We start from the raw sequence: 10819 nt of genomic DNA, 5'->3' as shown, positions 1-10819 counted from the left end.
TGCATAAATTTATGAAATTAATTTTGCTTTGATTTAAACATTTTAAGAGTGATAGAACTCTCTTTACATCCTTTCCCAACAAGGACACTGCTTCCCAGGCTTTAGCTCTGTACTGTGGACCTGTGGGAACTCCCACTGTGTCCCAACATGCACACGTTTCACAGAGCGTAAGCCACCCGCAGGCACAGCAGCCACCACCCCACAACTCTTCCAGAGTCCACTGCCCTGGACTCATCCACAACACCTGCAACAACAAGCATTCATTCTAACCTTGTGGTAGCAAAAACTGATTAACAAAATCTTGGTAGGATGGGGATGAAGAGAAAGGGAGCAAGACTGGGTCACAGCAGGATCACCAAGATACAGCCTTTCCTCATAGGTCACAATGCTGTGACCAGAATGAGTGTGAGAGACTTCTCAGCATCTCCATAGTACAGAAGCATGTTTTAAACATTGCAGGACATTGGTACAAAGATGAAGCCATCTTTTTTAAACTTGTATGGGACATATGTAATGAGCACTCACACGTGAGACCATATCTTCCCATAGACAAGCATAGACAGAGGACTGCTGATTTCAGGCTGAGAAGGCCACCTAGACACCTGTGAGGAAAGGGTGACAGATCTAGAGAAGCATGAGACTATTTTCTGGACCTTTCCTTCAGAGGATCACTATCTTCACTAATTCAACTATATCAGACATTTAGAGAGATGGGGCTTTATAATTCCAACTTAGCAAATCTTTTATTGCTTTCATTATCAAGGATCTTCTGCAAGGCTGTTCTCCATCTGCTTCATCCTTGACAAGATTCATGAAAACTCAGGCATCATTGACATGTTCCATAAAAATACCATATCTAGCCACTCCAAGACTATCAAAAGAACAGAATTCTCCTGCCATCCTCATTGAATCTATCTGGGTTTATAATAATCATACAGTAATGCTTCTTCACTATAGGCCGGTTGCATACATTGTCTTCAACAGTCACACTCATGTTGCCAGTCTATTTCAAATATCTGACACTGCCCTCCTTTTGTGACTAACAAGGATCAACATTACTTCTTATCTGAAGGAGAATACCAATACCTGCATCTCAAACCAACCTAACAACCCAAAACAAGAATTTTTCCTTGCTGCTTATTCCCTTTTGACTATTTCACTCCTAGACAGTGTGCACCAATATTTCCAGGTTCTGCCAAACATTTGTCACAGTTCATTTGGTTATCTTAGGACCTTGTCAGTGAGAATAGTTCACTGCTTGCGTGGAAAACATCATCTAAATTCTTGCTACACTATTGTCATGAGGAGAATGAAGCCATTACAAGCTATACTGCCTCTAAAAAGACCATACAAGCAAGAGGATTACTGCCCAGCCCAGTGCCAGGTTTATGTATAGTCTATACTAACAGCTTTCTAGACTGCCAAAGGTGTATATATGTGTATATATATAGGATTCTCCATGTATTCCTCACCTATCCTTCAACATCATGGCTTCTGAGCCAGTAGCAGATTCTCAATTACCCTTTTTCCTGTTCTGTCCACATCCTTCTTATTTTAGAAAGGTTTAGTATGGGTTTTCCCTCCATCATTTTTTCCATATGTAAGCAATAGATTCTTTTCTCTCATTCATATAAATTGACATAATTTCTGGGTTGTCCTATTACCTGACACTTAAAATACCTAACAGGAATTTGTACTTGGTGTCTCCTTGCTTCTTCACAAATAGCAGCAAAGAAATAGAACTCAGATTCCCTGTTTTCTTTCTTTCCCCTCTCTTTCCTCCACTTTCATAGAACTGAGTACATCATACATCAATCAAAGAAACATATACCAATACTCACAAATTGAGAATGCTAGAGAAATAAGAGAGAATACTTTCTGATGTCTTGTTACATTTTTCTATCCCTGGCCAAGCATTCTCCACTCTCTAAGCTACAGCTCTTCTCCTGGAAGAAGGCAGTGAAAAACAGGATCAGTAGTGGGTGAAAAGCTTTCCTCCATATAGGAATAGTAAGTGGTCCCCTGGCACTCATACCTAGTGAAGAGTAAACTAATTTTTTCTACCTGACCCAGATCAAGAGAGCTGCCAAGTGCCAACAAATGAAAAGCTTTCTTGTTATTGTCCAAAGAAAAAATATTTTAAAGTTGTCAAGTAATTACACTGTTTGCTGTTTGTACAGGTGAAATATACTGGCCCCACAGAGAGAGACTGCTGGGTACAGGGAGATCTTAGGTCAGAAGCTTGCTCTGGATATTGCCCAGCTGTACCCTCCTCTTCTCAAAGGACAAGTGTAAAGACCAGTGTCCTACTGAAAAGAGTTCACAGGGGGAGAACTCCAGTCACAGTCTTTAGCTAACCTCCTTTACCGGGGCCTTGTAAGCCACAGGGGTCATTTAGAACAGATTATGTGCACAAAGCCCTTTTAAGGGCGTTGAGACAGATTACTCATAGCAAGATAGACATCTGACAAAGAGGCTTGTAATAACACATCTCCATGAAAGAAGAACAAGCCAGTAAATCTCCAAATTATTGGCTGCCTTTGCATGTGCTTGAAGAAATATCTTCTCCATAGTCTGAAGAGATGAAAAGGAAAAGAAAAGCACACAATAAAATCCCCCAAACAACCTAGGAATCCCAGTTTGTCCCAGGTTAAAAAAAAAAATTAAAAAAAAAAAATCCCTTATTCCTTCTAACTTTTCTTAGAAAAATAACCCAAACTGAAGAAAATGCCATAAATTTTCAGCCTCACCTATAGGAATAACTTTCAGAAACTCTTTTACCTGTCTGCTCCTGTGGCAGACCAGCTGCATGTGGCTACCTATTGATGGTATTGAGGGCACTGGGTTAATACTCCTACCCTGTCTTCAGCAGGTCCAATCTACTTTTCCTTGGACATGGCACATAACCCCTGGTGAATGGGCTCCCTTGATAGCCACCTGCAAAGAAATGCCTGCCACCAAGGCAGGGGAGCTGTGGCGCAAGTGCAGTCACAAAATCTGGCAAAGACACAAAAAGTGGTTCCCATCAAAGATTGGTTTTACCACAAATGTTACATCTCTCCATACCTAGTGGGAGTCCTAAAACAAGATTGGGTATTCCTTTTGGAATTGTTGTCTATCGCTTTCCCCAGCTTTGTCTTACATTATTTGGACTGTTATCCCAGGACTTCCTGATGACAGACAAGCCTTGACAATGCAAAAATGTTTATCTGCTGTGTGATCCATTGCTGGAGCATAGCAACAAGGTGCTCCTGCACTGCCAGAACTGAAGATATTGGCTACTGTAGTGCTTACCTTCTCTCAGTAAGATTTTGGAAAATTGCAATGATAAAGTTTTTGTAGATGATGATAAAAATGGAGAACCTCATAGAATTTTAGTACAAAACTTAGTCCATGAAAAGAATGAATACACTGAACCTGAAACCCCACTAATACTTTCATTATGTTCATATTACATGGGAAAATTGAAAATAAGTGAATAGAAAAGACTATTTCAGAGATTCCTAGGATGTTGAGAATCAAAGGTATAAGAAAGATGGTGTTCTATGTTCTATATCTCTAATTCTTGTTTACAAAGATTTGTCATATGAACAATTCAGCAGAAGGCTGGGTAGCAAAAAAGCTGCTTAATAGCAAAAGGAGTCCTGACGTTAAAACCTTTTGAGGTCACTTTTGTACATGGCTTGTTTCAAAGAAGTCTATAGAAATAAAAATAATTAAAATAATTTTATCTTCTATTTATATATTCTATTCTATATTCTGTTTTAAAGAGTAAATTGAGATTGTTGAAGCAGATTTTTTTGAAAGAAAACAAGGTTGAGAATCTAATTGACTGAATACAAGAAGGAAGGATTCAAATTCTTCTGGAAGAGTCATTAATACTAATCTGCACTGGTGAAATTAAATCCCATGATTCAATCCCAAGGAAACAATTAACTGATTGCAAATTATTTAAAAAAAAAAAAAAATTAAAGTCTGGGGATTAGTTCAAGATAATTCTTGTGTTCCATATGTATTAGTGCCATACAAAACACAATGGGTAAACATTTGTTTATTTAATGGAAAATGGTATTTAAAATCAGCAGAGATACAGTGAATTTAGGGCCAGAGGGGACTGTTTTGATCCTGCAGTTTAACTTCTATAAAGCAGGACAAAAAATATAAAATTTCTGTTGTGAGAGAACTGGTCTTTGATTGTGCATAATTTATTTAGAGATTTAGTATTTAAATGTCAAAATTTTCTTCATGTCAATAATTATTTTTAAATATCTCCCATTTCTTTCTTAAAGAAATAATAACAAGTTCTGGAATTATCTGCTGGCTTTGAACTGTTAAATAGTAAAAGATACTACATCTTCTAGGGACCTGGGTTGAAAACAAAATGGTTTGGATAAAAAGTTCATGTATTTAAGTTCTTCATGCTAGATTTGAGTTTTTTCAGGGTACAAGTTTCTGTGTAGCTCAGTGCTACCAAGAGCTCAGTGGGGCTTATCCATTTGCTATCATCCTACAGGGCAGGCTGTAGAACCATGCAGATTCATACTTTAAATTTGAAATCTGCTTTCCACAGTTCTCTCCCCTGAAATTATGGAGAGGTTCTGTCACTTGCCATAAAACAGTACAAATAAACCCTTCTCTTATCTTGTGCCACTAATTGTAGAGCATTACCCTTTCAATTTCACAGTATTGGTTCAGTTTGCTACCTCTGATTCCGTAAACCACTAAGCCATACTAAACAAGGATGAGAGGGTTTATCCTCTGGTTTACCTTCATCTGTGTTTTCGCTCCTTTTCAGGTACAGTGAGTCCTAAGATCAGCCTGAAAACCCCTTTTTGATAACTAGAGGTGTCTCTTTTCAAAGCCCTGTTTGATACCTTTTCCACACAAAATATTTCCTTACATTGTTTTCTGAAGTACCTTAAAAATTCTGGTGGGAATCGGTAGGCAAGATACTCTAGAAATAATTAAGATGTCTGCAAAGGGGATGATTTAGATTGTTTTCTGAATCATTTGGTGAAAGAGGAGTTTTTATTCAGTGCATTCTCTCTCTCCAGGAGAATTGAGATGGGGCTACCTTTACTCCAGTTGTGCACAGTTTCTATCTCAGGTAGGTTAGAGCTTAACTGCTGCAGACTGCATCTATTTGATGCAACCCCTTTGATGTCCATGCATCGCATTTCTCTTCTTACTAAAGATTTGAAGCTTTGAAATTATTCTGGCCAAATGAAAGGCTCAGCTCTGTGATAGATCTGTCCATATCATGGCCAGGTTGAGCTGTTTTGAAGGGGAGAGGTGTAAACAGTGATGTTCATACACAGAAGAATGGAGGATCAGATAAACAGCACATGTTCAATTGCTCACAAGGCTGTCATACAAAGCTGAAGATGACACATTACTTGTTTTGAATTCTCAGAGTCAGGATCTCTCTTTCTGACTAAACCCTACCTAAGCTTCCTGTTCCTCACACTTACTCCCTTTGTGAAATCTAGTCATAATAGCTAAGAGGACAAAAGTTTTAGGACTCAGAATAAAGTTTTTGGTTTTGGTTTTGTTTTTTTAATGAAATGTATAAAAGCAGAATTTTTCTCATTTGTTGTCTGTCAATAATTGTTATTTAAACTCATTCAGTTTACATGTAAAAAAATATTATGTCTACAAACTCCAGCTGGACTAGGAAGATCATTGCCATTTGTACCCTATCAACATTTATGAGTGATTCAGAGCTCCAATTAGTCCCTTGGATACAATCAAGTTGTTTTTGATTAAGAGATGAGATTTTCCACTGCTTTTCATAGACTTCTGTAGACATAATTGACTGGAACTTAGCAAACTGTTCAGCTAAGGGATCGTTCAAAAATCCATCTCCATCTTTCTTAGGTATATTGTCTTGCCAACGCTAAGATAATGGTATGGTGTTTGAAATATGTGTCTCATCTTATTAATGAATTTAGAAGACAAAAGCAGTTAAACTGAAGCTAATAAAAATGCATTGCTTCACACCACCTGAAAAGGTGGATCACAATTTTCACTAACTCTAAATAGAAGTGCACAAAATTGTTAGTGTGTTATAACTGATGCAAAACATTATTTCGTGAAGTTTAAAAGAAACCTGGCTTTTTCTTCGTGTTGGGGTCTTTTTTGCATGCTAATGTATTTCCTTACATTCACCATTATTCTGATTTTGTGAAAAAAATAGAAGTATTTTCTAATTTTTAATTTAAAAAGAAATTAGATATAAGGGAGCATCACAATGGTTCCAAAAGCACTTTTACAGAATTCATTCTCAGCATATGAAGCTAGAGAGGTAACTCAATCTATCATGCTGAGATAACCATCTAAATAATCCAGTGTGGTACTGAAAGAGGTAAACAAATCTTGATAGCAGACAGGTGGTACAAAACCATGGCAACAGAAGGTCCGGACAATGTGGTACAAATGCAAACAGAACTCTCCATATGTATTGTTTTATCCTCTGCTTAGTGTAAAATTGTACTTTAGTTCCAGAGTATTTAAAATTTAAATTAATTTGTTCACACTTGCCATGTCACCTCTTCATTCTTTGCACGTGTCTCCTTCTTGCCTTCCAGTTTTGGTCAACGTTTGTTGATGAAGTGCTCAGTCTCCAGCCATGACCAAACCTCAGACTGTGTGCATATTTCCCTACAGAAAGTCCTATCCCTGCATTTTCTCCCACCAGATCTGCCTGTGTATTGCCAAGGTGGGTGGGAGGCTCCTAGATTTTTATTCACATGCCCCATATAATCAACATAGAGTGAGAAGTGCCAGCAAAGACTTCTAGAGGAAAATCTTGTCCTCCTCAGTCCATCTAGTGAATTGATGATCTGGCAGCTCCCAAAGATATGTACTTTACACCAATTCTATCAGGATTTTAGGCAGTTATGTCTAAAGGACAGTTTCATTAGAATTTTAAATTTTATATGCAAACTGTCTGTCTTAGGCTGCATTTACATTTGCACATTGGTTCAGAGAAGTTGTGCATTCTTGAAATAGTAACTCTCAGTCAGCCCCACTTATTGCACATAGGCTGAATTCACAGAAAGGTTTTAGTGTTTACAACCAAATCCCTTCTAGGGCTGTGCTATAGTGCCCAGCAAACATCCCTCAGGGGGATAGGGCAGTCTCAAACAGCTATCAGTTCTTTAGTGAGCTCAGAAACATATTCATTGTAGGGGTGTTCAGTCCAGAACACCATATTAAATCTAGAGTGAAATAAGATGCCCAAACTATGTACAAAACGAGGATCTCATATTGATTGTTTTAATCTATGTATTCCAAATTAAATTATTTTATGTGGATATAGTCATACCTGTACACCGATTGAACTTAGACTTTCCTGCCCCCAGGTGTTTCACTACTTCTGCTTTTCTTCCATTGTCTCAACTTGGAGCGCACCTTCCATGACATTACCTCTCCTGTAATACCACTCTGCTGTATTTTTCCCATGCAGAATCTTTCTGTCTTAGTAATTCAATACATTATCAATTACCCAGCATATCTTTGTCTAGCAACAAAAGTGAGTGTAGCTGTCTACAACTTCTTATAGTCAATAGAAAGAAATAGGCACTTTCAGGGTATGATTCATCTTAACCTAAAGTAGACACTGAATATGGGTCAGATGTGCCTACTTCTCCTTATTGATGATACAGAACGCAGTGTGACTGGATCAGATTTGGATCTCCACACTGCAGCCATCTATGATCTGCTGTTTTCCAGGCTGTCTTCTATCTTTTCTGGCTTGATTTTCATTTAACAGAGTGACGCAAAAGCCTGGTGATCTGGATGAAAGTAGATTAAACAAGGGCAATCAGGTACATGTTTTTCTGTGGAGAAGCAGGAGACTTGGACCCTGAGGAGTGTGTTTCCGAACATGTTTTCTGCAATAGAAGAATTGCTGGGTTGTTTTCCAACTGATGTATATGCATGATGACATCTCTGTTAGCTTCTTCTGTCTGATTCAGATCAAAGGAGGAACAGCTCATGCTTGCTTTGTATCAGTCTCAGATGAAGCAACAAGCAGCAGCATTTATATCCCACCTAGCTTCAGTCCTGACACCTTCCAAGATGAGCTGTTCAACTGTGTGAATAGATAGATAGATTTAATCAGTTAAAGTAATCAGCAAACATTGCAGTAATCACTGAAAATCAGAGTATTCACCTCTTGAGGAAAAGGAATTACTTCAGATTTACCCAAAGGTGATCCCAGGCACTGTTTGGATGCAACTATGTGTCTGTCTAGGAAATGAGAATTGTGAAGAGTATGGGGATTTGGTTTCACATGCAGATTGCGTTTACAAGGCATGTTGAGTATTTAAGTATTTAATAACAAAGCAATTAGTTATTTACACAGAGGACAATAAGACTCCTTTGGAAATATCCATCTCATTGCCATTAAAAGCAAATGAAGTGATTATGAACAGTGTAACCACAATTAACTGATTAAATCCACAGTCTTCTCTATACCAGACCTGCTTTTCAATATGACTTTTATGATTAAAAAAAATAGGCTTGTACATGGTGACGCATACCTAAGCCTTCTGAGCATAAGTGAAATTTTTAATTAAAAATGTATGTTTCAAGATAAACAGCTTTCTCAAATATAGGATAATGAAAGAATATGAATGCTGACAGAGGTGTAGAGCTCACAAAAGTGGCTTTAGGGAGAGGGGGAGGTAATAAGATGCCAGACAATGATTAAGTATTTGAATATTATAAAAATAATTTATTATAAAGATACTCCCTTTCTACAGATATGATTGTAATTTTGCTGCCAAACAAAAGATAGTCAGCAAATTTCAAATTATAGAAAGTAGAAGGGAGAAAGCTGCTATGTAGCTCTTTCTTGGAGATTTTAAAATATTGAAAATACTGTATTATACTTGCCCAAAATTCTTCAGAATGAAATAAATTAGAAGATATATAATCACATGATGAGTAACCTGTAGGGAATTTTGACTAAAATAGAGGCTGGATTATGTAAGGGCCTCTCTTTCAGACACCAATTATGGTTTTGGCCAAACAGTAGGGTATTTAGATTCCCAGGTTCTCTAGTGTAGTTTCCATGTTATGCATTAAAAGTTTGGGGTTTTTTTTTGTTCAAATGTATTTTGGTGTGAATAACTGCAATTCATTTTCCTGAAAAAGGCATCTAGGGAGAAATATATTTTATGGGTTTTGCATATCAGCAAAGAATTCAATTTTCAATATCTAAATACTCTCCCTCCCCCAATTTTTCAAATATTGTATTTCTAAAAAAATAAAATAGATGTTGATACATTTAGTTATACAGAACACTGGCTGAATATTGAAGGAGTCTAATTCATGCAATGAAATATTTTTTTCAGATCTTATTGTATATTTTAGTATAGTTCACAATCTAAATAAAGATACAGAGTTTTAAAGGTATTAAAAACTAGCAAGATATCAAACTTGTCAATAGGAAGACTGAGAAACATTCATCTGCAGATGAATCTAAATCATCTAAGTCATCTGCAGAGAAAATAAAGTTTCACAGGTAAGATTTTTTCAATATGTCTACTGTATATAACGCATATATATAGAAAAGTATAATAGAAAATATTTTTTCACTCAGTATAAAAAAAGGAGAGTTTTGTGATAGATTTGCATAAGAGCTACAAGACTAAATAAATACATTTCACAGAAAAGAATCATGAAACTATGAATGAAATATGCAAGATCAGAAAAACCTACTTTCTGACAATGCAGGATGTATTTTGCTAGTATATTTTTCATGCATCAGTCACTCTTTTAAATTTTACGAGCAGTGGTACTAGAGATTGCCTGAAACTTTTAAGTTTTAAAAAAATAAAAATAGTTAATAGCAGATTGTTTGGGATATCTGATAAAATAATGAAACTGTTCAGGCTCCCTCTGCATGTAAAGCAGGCCTGAATTCCGCAACAAAGTGAAATACTTAAGTGGATTTTCAAAATGTGTGTCACGAGAATTGATATTGGTTGAGGAATGAGAGGTTTAGAAATATTCAGCTGAAGAGCAGTTAGTCTTGTTTTCTGATAAGCTGTCAGAAAACAGCTTTATATTTTGAGCTTGGATGGGCCTAATAGTTTAGTCACCATGTCAAGCATCAGTAAAACTTCATTCTGTCAGCAGTAGACTTACAGTGTGCCACTACATTTTAAAATGAAGAGTTGGCGTGAACTCTGTAAACCATAACCTCAGGCTCTTCCTGGAACTGTGATACACCCACGCCATGCAGCCTTCACTGAATATCGTGTTAACACTCCTCCCCCATGCACGGCTGTTGTACTGTATGTGAACAGCAACAGTCAAATATAAGACTAAGAACCAGCTGCACCCTATTATTCCGTTCACTCTCAGATTTGCATACTTACCAAATATTCCCTCAGTGGGATATTCGTTATTTCTAGTATTTTACTTAGCACCAGTACAGAATTTCTCACTAAAATAGGTTTTTATCAGAAAGGACATTTATTTCTTGAAAAAGCATTGGATCACAGAAATACATTACTTCCAATGAATTTCCACTAAAGCACAAGGGAATTTGTTTTAGAATTTCAGAGATTAAAATTTTAAGGCAGCTCCATCATGTGCGCTGGTTTAAGTTTGGGAATGTCAAAACTTCCAAGGAACAGTCATACAGAATTGAGAACCAGAATCTTAGAAGTCCCTCCCATGCTAAAATTTGAAAAAAATATAGTAAACTTGGGACCTCATTCTCTGCTTCATCTTAAGGAAAGAAAATCCTTTGTTTGAAAGACCTCTACTTCTAGACCAGGAAAAAACACGTTTTCTGACTGGT

Source organism: Poecile atricapillus, chromosome 3 (genome assembly GCF_030490865.1).
Source record: "Poecile atricapillus isolate bPoeAtr1 chromosome 3, bPoeAtr1.hap1, whole genome shotgun sequence".
Classification (NCBI taxonomy): Eukaryota; Metazoa; Chordata; class Aves; order Passeriformes; family Paridae; genus Poecile; species Poecile atricapillus.
This window is presented reverse-complemented; position numbering follows the sequence as displayed.